Here is a 12,810-nt window from a genome sequence, read left to right as displayed (position 1 = left end):
GCGTCCACTGGGCGTCCATGGTGTATTTCGCACTCCAACTTCGACTCGTGAATCCTTCTTCGAAATCTAGCCATTTTCTGCCTTTTTGCCCATCTTTTTACCTACAAAATGATTAACCAAGTGTGGAACGGGGTCCAATGGCAATATGAAGCATTCTAACGCAATAAAGGGACAAATCAAACACAAAAGCTACGAATTGTGCACTAGACGATCCGATAACAACCTTATAAAGATGGCATCTTTTGCACTTATCAAACTTTCCACACTTTAAACCTTGCTTGTCCTCAAGCAAGCTATCATTGAATCAAGCACACATAAGTGAAAAAGATGCCACAACTTTGATATTCAAGCAAGCTAAGACACAAGAATGATGCATACATTTGAAATCAATACATTCCTTAAGCTATCATGAAAATGTGTTCTTAAACAATCCTTCGATTCTCAATAACGACTATCCCAAGAACAAAAATCCTTTGGTAAAAATAAAGCATTTAGATTACTTCCAATTGTCATACGAGTCAAGCATGCAATCCAATAAAGGGTTCACCAACCATTTAAAGCGGGCCACTAGTCGAGCCAACTAGTGGGACCGATGTGCACAAACCAAACCTATTAGACCACCCTTATAACCTCAAGCCCCCTAGATTCTAGCGTGATAAACAAAAAGGCTTTAAGGTTATCTACTACCCCTCAAGACCGACCATCGGGCTACCCGATCTCACATGGAGCTCCATGCTTTTTCGAGAACTGTGCAATGGGTGCCCGGTCCCAACGGGATAGATCTCTCCTTTTCTCATTCTCCAAGATAACCTCATCGGGCTACCCGACTTCACATAGATATCCATGCTTTTTCGAAGACGGTGCAATGGGTGCCCGAATCTCAGCGGAATGGCTCTCTTCAATTTTCTCATCTCCCAAGACCTCGTATCGGGGCAACCGACTTCACGTGGATCTCCACGCTTTCTCGAAGACAGTGCGATGGTTGCCCCTCAACTTGCCCTAGCGAGACGGTTTCATCTTTTCAAATCCTAAGGTGGCCTCATTGGCCTCTTTTGGGGTTTTGGCCTCATTGGGCTCTTTTGAACAATCTTAAAGTAAAGCATCACCTTCACAACCCCACACTACACCTTCGGGAGAGCAAAAACAAAAGAAATTAGGTTCATTTTCGGGCTTAGTAAACATTATATTACTAGGTTTGATAGGTGCACACTCCCACTTCGTTCCCTCCTTGACTATGGTCCGGGTTAAATGAGAGGTGAACATCACACAATCATGCAACAAATTATCCAATTTAAACAAGAGTATAAGAGTTTTCTTCCACGGGATAGTCCTAATTGAGAAACAAGGGTTCATTCAAAACACACATTTTACAAGCGAGATTAAGCAACGCATTCATTTCAAACATGTCCATTGTTCTAAGCTAGGCATTGCATTTGCAAATCAAAGTCTTTCAAGCACAAGTGTGCTTTCCTTTCCACACTTTAAACCGAACATCGTCCTCGATGTTCATACTATGCACACGGTGGAAAAACTTACAAAAGATCTTAACCATGGAATGCTCGTTTCCACACTTTAGAAGTGTGCTATGGGCTACGGGTCACACAACATACTTTTATGAATGATTTTAAGACAAGCTAATGCACAAGTCATGCCATCACACCCGTTATCCACACTTTTAAAAGAAAAGCATATAGGTAAAAGAAGGTGTAAGCATATAGAAACTCCCCTATGGCATTTAAGATCTACATGAGTATGCTCATATCATCTCCCTTTTCTTTGCAATTCCCTGCACAACACAAGCTTTCAAACACATGGATTCACATTCGATTAGCCAAATTAAGAGATCATCAAGAGTAAAGATTCAATATTAAAAGTAAAAACTAAAAGAATAATGCGAACAAAACATGAATTAAGAACGAAGTATAAGTGCGTAATAGAACACGTGCCAAATTCAAAAAGAAATCCTACAACTAAGCAACTAGGATCATCAAGGTGCACTAGATCATATGCCCGATCTATCGGACTCCTCTCCAAACCGCCCGAGTGTGAGCCTCCGTACTTCGTATTCAAGCATATTAACCCGGTTCTCAAGTCTCTCTATAATTCCCCATAAGTCTCTTTGCTCTCCGCTATCTTCATCCTCACTAGGCCCCTCGGGTGCTATTCCAAATTGTAAGAAATCACCTATGTCTAGGGGTGTCATCGTGGTTGCCACCGCTTCATACGCAAGAGTATCCTCAAATCCCAAGGCTTCACATAGCCTACTAACTAGTGGCCCCACAAAGATACTCTCACTATCCTCGTAGCTTTGTCTCTTTAAAAAGGTTTTACAAAGCTCTCCCATATGAATCGGGGTTCCCGTGTATATGCTCCAAAGTACGAATAACTCCCTTCTTGTAACATTGTCATTTGGAGATTGCCTTCCCAACCAAGAACGTGCGATAATATGCCACATTATTTTAAGCTCCGGGACTTTGATGTATTTGTAGTATAGTGGTGAGTATTACCGCCTGTCACGCGGGTGACCCGGGTTCGATCCCCGGCAACGGCGCCATTTGATAAGTTGTGTTTTAGCGGGAGGTGGAAAGAGTGTAGGTGAAGAAATTCCCGAGTGTCAGTCTCAAGGAATGGTAGATGAAGAAATTCCCGAGTGTCAGTCTCAAGGAATGGTAGAAAAGGATTTGGTAGACAAGGGAGTAGTCACAAGAGTTCTTCGTTTTCGAAAGCTAATCCTAAAAAGGTTGGGGTGTAAGGCATGCTAAGGTAGACAAACTAAGGTAAAAGAGCAAGAACAATCTATTTGGAAGGAGGGTTCGGATCAATCTAACAAGTACATAAACTCTTGATTTCCTATAGGTTTTCGGTGTGGCAATACTTAAGGGACATACTTGAGACAAAAACACAAACACCTAAGCCATTCTCATGGTCAAAGGACTCCCTTCTACACACTAGGGTTATTCTCATAACTCCTAAGTTCAAAGAGGCATGCTAGCAAACACCTTGTGTGCTCTATTTGTCTTCTAATCCCCCTTCTCTCAAAGGTGGGAAAGAAAAGTGGTTGGAGAGGTCTAACACACTCCCTACACTCGTAAGTGAGTGATTCTACCCTAATTCCCTAAGGCAACCGGCCAAGTTAGCCTAGAGTCCACACTAACACTCCAAAACACTATCAAGCATCCATTAAGCATCATTCAAACCTTACTTCAAGACATTTAGCATTCAAGAGATACATACAAGCTCAAATGATCCAAACCACAAGAAGTTTTAGCCAATCATTCCAAAAATCAAAATCATCATTGCAAATGTTCACAAGAGAGAGAACTAGATTCAAAAACAAAGTGCAATTCAAGATCAAAGACAAAATTTAAGATCAAATCACTAAACAAAACAATAAAGCAAATCACAAAATAGAAATGGAAGAACAATAGAAGAAATTGAAAGATTACTTGATTGCAAATGGAATTCTTCTACAAATCTCTATCAATTGCAAGTTGATGTCCACAATCTTCTCCAAATCTAGCTAGTTGAATGGAAATATGAATGGAATTGAAGTGAATTGGGAGAGAATTTCAACCTAATTTTAGAGAGAGAAATTTTAGGCTAAGCTAATCTGGAAAAATGAATGGGATCCCTCTGAAAAATGCCCCCAATTCCCTATTTAAATCGCGCCAACCGCCAAAAATAGACGTAGTGGACGCCCGACTGGACGCGCGTCCGCTGCGCGTCCTAAGCAGACATTGCAACTTCAGAGGGCGATTTTTCGGACGCGAGGCGTCCGGTGGCGTCNAATGCAATCCCCAAGCTATCATGAAAATGTGTTTTTAAACAATCCTTTGATTCTCAACAACGGCTATCCCAAGAACAAAACCCTTTGGCACAAAGTGAAGCATTTTGATTAACTTTCATTATCATACGGGTCAAGCATGCAATCCAATAACGGGTTCACCAACCATTTAAAGCGGGCCACTAGCCGAGCCAACTAGTGGGACCGATGTGCACAAACCAAACCTATTAGACCACCCTTGTAACCTCAAGCCCCCCTAGATTCTAGCGTGATAAACAAAAAGGCTTAAAGGTTATCTACTACCCCTCAAGACCGACCATCGGGCTGCCCGATCTCACATGGAGCTCCATGCTTTTTTGAGAACTGTGCAATGGGTGCCCGGTCCCAACGGGATAGATCTCTCCTTTTCTCATTCTCCAAGATAACCTCATCGGGCTACCCGACTTCACATGGATATCCATGCTTTTTCGAAGACGGTGCAATGGGTGCCCGAATCTCAGCGGAATGGCTCTCTTCAATTTTCTCATCTCCCAAGACCTCGTATCGGGGCAACCGACTTCACGTGGATCTCCACGCTTTCTCGAAGACAGTGCGATGGTTGCCCCTCAACTTGCCCTAGCGAGACGGTTTCATCTTTTCAAATCCTAAGGTGGCCTCATTGGCCTCTTTTGGGGTTTTGGCCTCATTGGGCTCTTTTGAACAATCTTAAAGTAAAGCATCACCTTCACAACCCCACACTACACCTTCGGGAGAGCAAAAACAAAAGAAATTAGGTTCATTTCCGGGCTTAGTAAACATTATATTACTAGGTTTGATAGGTGCACACTCCCACTTCGTTCCCTCCTTGACTATGGTCCGTATCTCTGATTTACTTGAGGAAATCTATTCCTTAAAACAAGGATCCTCCACCGTGACTGAGTATTATACTCAATTAAAAACGTGGTGGAATGAATTGTTATTTTTGAGGCCTTTACCGGAGTGTGAGTGCAATCCAAGTTGCCAGTGTGATGCAATTGCTAAGGCTAAAGAATATCTACAAAATGATCAAGTAATTAGGTTTTTAAAGGGATCGAATGACAATTTTTCTATGCTTAGATCACATATTATGCTTATGGAACCTTTGCTAGAAATGGATACAGCCTTTGAAATGATTATTAGAGAGAAACTAGCAGAACTGTATGAGTATGAACAACAGTGGTCAAAAGCAGTCCAGATGTTCAGTGACATTGATCTAGAATCTGAAATGAGAGTCGTTGATGACAATTTCAGGCTTTCAAAATGTGTCCTAATTGCACGTTTGTATCTTGAGGATGATGATGCTGTCAATGTTGAAGCAAAATTTGAAGTAGGTATTACAGACCTTGATGGTCTAGATGCTATTAAGGAATTCAGCATTATTGTTTTTTTTTCTCACCAGAGGACTTGTTTTGTTTTTTGGTTATGCTTATTCTGCATATGAATGCTTTAAAACTGTGGAATTGGGTGCATTTTGGGACAAGCTTACATTGGAGGAGGTTAAGAAAGTTGCATCATTGAATGATGTCTCACTAAAGGAAATTCTTGGGACTTTACTTGTTAATGGACTGTCAATGTCTATCTGCAAAGCAATGGTTTGGACTATTCCATCAGTTTATGTGAAAGCAAGCTCTGCATTATTAGAAATCATCCAAGCTAAACCTTGCAGGCTTTGCAATGAGACAATATTATAAGGAACAAGTCACTAGAAATCCTGGTTTTATATCTCAAGTGCCTAGTGATGATGCTTATGTTAATTCTGGTGAAGGCATTGGTTATGTTAATGACAAGAGAGTGCAGTGTATTTTTTCTGGTTTGAAGAGCATACTATAGAGAAATGTTATAGGAAACACGTATTTCCTCCTGGTCATAAGCTGAAATCAAGACAGAGGAACATTAATGGCAATAGAGTGGCTAATTAGTTTGAACTTGAGAATGACAGTCCAGAACAATGTCAGAAGTTGATGGAATTTTTTTGGTCTCATGAAGATTGTTTCTGCTGCCAAGGTTGTTTATCATGTTGATTCAAATTGCTGTGATTCAGTTTCAAATTTCTCCTCCAAAGACTAATAGTGAGCAAAGTATAACTGCAAAATCATCAGTGGAGCAAAATTATCAGAGGGTGTGTTTGTAGATTGCTTGCTTCAACAGTAGTGAAGGAGTAGAACTCTGATGAAGAAAAGGTGAAAGTTAGTTGTTTTAGACAGTGCAGACTGTAGATAAATAATCTGTTTCATTGCTCTGGATACTACTTATCTGTGATGAAGGTGGCTATGGCCTCTCACTTTCAAGCTAAGCTGGGCATACAAAGACTTGCAATGCTCCAGCTTACGGGGGTGTTGGAGGATACATGCGTAAAGAATAAAAGGTGAAAGGGCACAAAAGTAAATTCATTATAGATTAGTCAATCGTAGTTTCCTTCCCTTCCCTGCTTGTATATTAGTCCTCAGATATGCAAAACATATAGCTTCTTATTCATTCAACTTGTAACAAGCTTTCTTCTTCAATAATAATCAACTTTGCTTTTCTGCTTTCTTCTTCACCTCACTGTGCACACAGTGCACAGTCCAACAGAAGAGGTGCCCATGTGAAGGCGTGCAGTGCATGTTTCAAACCTCCACCGCTACGCAGACAGCAAGACTCCGGTCGGCAAAATGGGCGGTGTCCCATGGCAGCATGGCAATGACTAAAAAGACCGAATGCATCTCCCGATGGGGTGATCGAAGTCCCAAGTTAGTCTCCCAATCAGATGCGTTTCAAATCAGATGCTCAACGCAGAGGGAGTACGATCAATTATTCATCCCCATTAGGACTTACCGGCGAGCCCATGAGGAAATAGAGAACCTATCACCAAGCAATAGCTCCTGATTAGCCCTAAAGAAGCACATTTCCGGTCAATCATAAAGGCATGACACGTACCATCACGCCGATGACTTCGCCAGGCAGACCGACCCTTGAACTATTTTCGGCCTTCTAAAAGGAAAATAAAAATCTGTTATGCCATTCCTCAAAACAATCAAACTCTGGCATGATCGGTAGGACTATTGTGCTGAAGTTACAAACGTGCTCGCAAGTCCTTGATGATCGCCGAGCTTCAGGCAAACGTTCCACAGCCTCACCCTTCGGTAGCAATGATCGGTGGCTGGTATGAGTTCGATATTTATTTTCACTCATCTTTCCCGGCCAGCCATCCATGCACTCTCTATCTAAGCAGTCGGTATACAATTACTGCAAAGGATTGAATTTCAGTACCTGGTGGAATCACTCTGGAACTTGTCTCTAACCTTTCCTATCAAGGCATCTAATCGTCAAGGTCGGTATATTCAGTTTGGCCATGGCGCGATCGTAGAGTATACACCTGTATAACCGAGACAAGCCACCCGGTTGGATGCCTACTCCGAACATCTCCGTGCCATCCACGATCGGTTAGCGTTTCAGAGTTAAGAGCCAGTCAAAAAGATAACTTGCAAAACAGCTCTTGAACTAGCATGCGTTGGTTATGCGTATTGTACTGACCTCACCGACGTCGCATTCATATGTGGAAGGGCGGTGCTGACAACTGAGCGGATATATGTTGCGCATTCGCATTCTAAATTGTTTCCCGATCTCCTAAGCATTGCGAATTTCCCGACCAACATGATAGAAACCTGATTGGGATCATAAGTTAGTCTCTATTCGATCAGCCGGTGTTTTGGATAAGCTCCCAAGCATCCATCATTCTCAAGAGAAATAAATAGATCCCCGACCGTCGCTACGGATCGGAATAAAATTTTCTAGAATCATACTGATATTCCAGACTTCTCCAGTTCTGTCTATCAATTTTCCGACCATCCACCAAATACGAAACTCTTCATTTGAACAGCCATAGCTGATAGTGCCGTATGCAACGTTCATTTGTGGTTGGGCGTATATAACACAATGATCGGAGACGCAGCAGTGCAGCACTACCAAACTTCATACAACTGGGCCTGAGATGGTTTCCCTCCGAACATATTCTCCGTAACGGTGATCGGACATCTCCAAGCTCTACAACAATTATTTCCTCGGGCAATTTACCTTTTGCCCCGTGCTTAATCGGAGAGACAGATCCTACATATTGGTTCCCGAGCTTGTGATCGAAGCCTGATATTGTTTTGACTCCCCAAAGAGTGAACGACCATCAACGGCAGTATATATGGTCGATATTACGTCTAAAAGCTAGCGCACCTCTGAAATCCGTCGATCTGTTGATAAAAGTTTCTAGGCTTCATCTCTACAAGCGGGAAAAGCTTACACAATTCTATTTAATAGTTGATTCGTGTCAAGCAAGCCTTCAGCAGCTCCAAAGACCGTTGTTCGTTGTGATCGAGCGCATGTCTATGCTGGAATTATGTTACTGGTCTCTTAGAACGAGTGATCGATTGCCGGTCTTCTCCGTACAGGCTAGACCGCCAAATCCAATTGCATAATCTTCAAGCTCAGACTAGAAGAAAGCTAGAGCAATGGGGATAGCAGAGTAGTTGCGGTCGGGCTAAGTCACCAGCCAAACTCGGTATCCGGGCACCGTAATTCTGATCATAGCTTTGTCTACTGATTATGGTCGAGCATATGGCTGAATTTACTTGTCAAGGGTGGGGGATACGACATGCTAGCAGGTATACTGGACATCTGGCATGGCGCATTTTCGATAAAGCTCCAAAGTTAGAAAATCCCCACCGGGCTCAACGATTCCAAACTTTTCAGCTCTAGCATGTTGTCGATATTCATTCCCCGTCATAAAAATGATTACCGTAACTTTAGGGGATAATCAACCATGAACCCTGAGCAGTCAAAGTCTAGAGGTTCGGCAAGGGAGATCTAAAGTAATGAGAGCAAACCGTTATTCTTTGGTCGGAATGCCTGATTGGCTCCGGTTAGCTGGCATCATGTCGTCCGTGAACTCATGACCGACAGTGGCTGTTCCCAAGCTACGAGCTATAGTCTAACCCCGATCAGTCCCCCATGCGCATTTTGACCTATCAAAAACTATTGCATAAGCTGAAAGACCGAGCAGAGTTCTAGTCTCCAACAAGCCAGGTTCAAACCTGTAGCAAGCTAACTAAAAAATATATTCATGAGAATTGAACTGTCTGGTTCTAGTATGTTGCACGCACCGGTATGTTTATTAGCTCAGAAACCTGGGTCTATATAATTCTTTCGATCAGCCTTCAGACCTCGCATCATGGAATTGAAATCCCGTACGCCGAAGGCAGATGACACATATCTTACACTCGTGAGTGTAAGGCCAAACGGATGAACGCATTATATTCCTGGTCGATCATTGTAGAGTATATTTCTTCAGGTAGCTATAGACCTTGACTGGAGAAAAGCCGGCGCGGTCGGAAGTCTGACCTTCAACGAGATATGGCATACTGCCCGATGATGAGATTCCGCTCATGTTTAAATTAATTTCCCCAGGCCCATGGTGTACCATCCTTCACTCTGATATTTTATGGCACGATCATTTTTACATCAAATTTTTCCTATCCTGCTTGAGTTGACGGCATGATGCTCGGGGAACTCGTGCTTGGTAAAGAATTTTTGATCGCCTATGGAGTTGATGCCTTTGTTCAGGAGGCAGTATAGAGCCCCTGTATCCGATCACAAATTCAAGTTGCTTGACTGAGTCTGCTTGGGAGTGCTGGTACTGCAAGGGCATAACCTTAACTACCAATAAGTTCTTGCCCATCAATCCGAGAACAGGATTAAAAGCAGATGGACTCACCGAACCACAATCAGTGCTGTATGGGATTATGACCTCAGTGTCAGCAAAAACTTAGGCGTGACTATATTCAGTAGGTGAGTGTCTAGTGTATCGGGGGACCTGAACTAGGATCCTCCATAGATACCATATTGACCTGAATCGCCACTCTATAGTCTTTCTTTTACAGGACTCTGGCCATTAACTCGGAAGGTCAGGAAAGACGAAGTCACTTCCCGATCATCGAATAGGAGTAGGCTGAAGTTTCGATTGTGAAGTTAATCGGCTGACTGGATGAAGTTGCTACAAGAATTCAACCCTACTTCGAGAACTCAATTGTTGACCTCTCCGAGCAGCGGGCATAGTTCTGTCGCGAGTATATTCCACAATGCTAGGGTGACGGGCTAACCTTCTACTTGTTGAAGTTGAACAGTGAGAGACTGGCCATTGGACAAGTCCTTGAAGCTCGAACAGTTAATGACTAATGCATGGTTAAGCTCGATCAAGTTCGGAGCGACTTGCAGTGATCCGACCAGAGATAGAGGACAAGAGCATGATGGGGATGCTGACCAGTAGAAGTGGCTTGGTGGTGTCATAGTTATACTCTTGTTAAAATGCTTCATTATGCATAATGAATAGTTAGTAGTTTGCCGTGCATGTTCTGCCTCCGATCAGGGAACTGAAATTGGTTCAGCGAGGCATGCCCGCTCGGGCACTGTTAATCGGCTCAGGGAATACCTACAATCCACTTCTCATGAAAATGGTGGCTGAATGACATGCTCGGGGTAATCTCAAACAATCGCAAAGTTGGGTGATGACCACTGCTTCCTGAACTTTTAAGCTCAGAAAACTGATCATAACCGAGGCTTACTACCCAGCTGGGACTGCACCGGTGACCGGAGCTCGAAGAATTTTCTAGCTAGCTTCGTCGAGACTATAGCTCGGTGCTCGAAAAAACATAAAGAATGAAGTCCGCAGTGCTCTGTTTTTCGGTCGTCGATTCTAAAGGCAATTTGGTATCTGTCTACAGGCTTAGCTCGCTGATTTCACTACTTTAGTGAATTACACAGCTCAGGGTCCTTTTCCTTGCAGTAGGAAGTCTATTTGACACATTCATCATGATCGAAAACTGGGAGGCCGAGATCATTGGCATTGATTCGCACCGATCACAGCATGGTTGCCCTGTTAAACTCGAAAAAAATTGCCATGAATGGTCTTTGCAAGCTTTGAGTCGGGATACAAATCCATTTCGATAATCGACCAACTAGTTGGTCTGTTTCTCAGTCTCCTCTAGATGGATAACCGGATCGGAGTCCGACTCTTGGCGCTTCTTGAATGATCAAATGCATTCCCTGATTTTAGTCAAGCGAGTGGCCGGTGCACCAGGTAACCATCTCTGGTTTTTTGTCCCTGTTAATGCGTAGATGACCGGCAATCTTACGGATCGGAGTAGATGGTGACTTGCAAAGTCTGGAATGTTGAATATAATTCAACTTCAAGGTCGGTTATGGCACCCAACATCGTATACATGAGGGATGCAAGTTAAATCTAGTGGTCAGAAACTCCCTAGAGTTACGGGCATATTGTGCAAATTTTAAGAATTTATAAGTTACAGCAGTAGTTTTAAATTGTAAAATGTATGGCCTAAGTTGTAAATTGTATAAGTTATAGGCCCATACTTAGAAATTTGTAATAGCAAATTTAAATGTAATAAGTCCGGTTAGGTCAGCCCGTCCACCACCGGCATTGTAAGCCGGGGTCAGATCTCGGTATTGTCCTCGGACTGATCTCTTTGGGTGTATAGTGCTCACTACGGGAGCAAGGTGCCCGTTATGGTCCTCGGACCGATCTTTTTGGAGTATAGTGCCCAGTATGGAAACAAGATGCCCGTTGTGGTCCTCGGACCGGTCTTTTGGGCTTAGGGCCCATCACGGTAGAAAGTGCCAATTTATTTGCCCAGTTCTAGGGCGTTGGGAATAAGGTGCCCATTTGCGATCTGTAAGATCGGTTACGACCGAAAGGTCGGAAAAAACTACTGTCTCTGAATTGGTGGGGGAAAATGCCCTCGACCATACAACTTTATAAGAATGTAAATATGATCATGTATGCATGTTAGATGTGTACGAAGCCTGATTAAGATGGTACTGTCACCATCGACATCGTTAAGTCCGAGAAAAATCTCGGCACCAGTTCGGTCACCAAGCCGAAGGCCAAAAAAGGCATTTGATCAAAAAGATCATATTCCGGTCACCAGGGCCGAAGGCCGAAAAGGCATTAGATCGAAAAGATCATATTCTGGTCACCAGGGCCGAAGGCCGAAAAGGTATTAGATCGAAAAGATCGTATTCCGGTCACAGAGCCGAAGGCCGAGAAGGCATTAGATCGAAAAGATCATAGTCCGATCGCCGAGCTGAAGGCCGAGAAGGCATTAGATAAAAAAGATCATATTCTTGTCGTCGAGCCAAAATTCGCAAAGGCATTAGATTGAAAAACTCATATTCCGGTCACTTGATCAAGATGCCCGACCAAAGGCCTTACGTACGATCTCTGGATCAGCACCGATCTCTTGGTCGGAAGCCCGACCATAGGCCTTATGTTTGATATCCGAATCGGGGGCCCGACCACGGGCCTTGTATATTGATCCCTATATCGGTAAAATTTCAACCTCTCAATCGTAACGCAAATCTGATCCCTCGATCGGTAGAGTTCCAACGACCCTTATAGTCTAAAAAACTAACGCTTTGTGTTGTGTTCTTTTTTCCTTTGGCTATGATTTTTTCCCATGGGGTTTTTCCTTAGCCCAAGGTTTTTTATGACGCAACCAGCGCAAGTCACGGACTATATGGTTGATTTTTTCCAGCCCGAACTCCTCCGCATTAGCGCTTTGTGTTGTGCTCTTTTTTCCTTGGCTATGATTTTTTCCCATTGGGTTTTTTCTTAACCCAAGGTTTTTTACGAGGCAACCAGCGTAAGTCACGGACTATGCAATCAGGTTTTCCAGCCCGAACCCTTCCTCATTCGCTCGACGTTAGGGCACGGACTGGGGGGGTTATTTGATAGGGAATATACCGTGAGATTACCGCTATACGTATTTTTGGCGTTTATACGGTATCGGGTACGAGTCTAGGGGCATATATAAAGGGCCCTAACCCTTCAAGTTAGGGGCTTTTTTCCCTTCTGTTCCTCTCTCTAGAAAGATCCTAGAAGCCGAGCTCTCCCTTCTCTATAGAAAGATCCTAGAAGCCGAGCTCTCCCTTCTCTCTAAGTTATTACTCAGGAATAATCAATGAAG

Source organism: Ipomoea triloba, chromosome 14 (genome assembly GCF_003576645.1).
Source record: "Ipomoea triloba cultivar NCNSP0323 chromosome 14, ASM357664v1".
NCBI classification, from domain to species: Eukaryota; Viridiplantae; Streptophyta; class Magnoliopsida; order Solanales; family Convolvulaceae; genus Ipomoea; species Ipomoea triloba.
The sequence above is the reverse complement of the archived record's forward strand: the minus strand, read 5'-3'. Positions refer to the sequence as shown.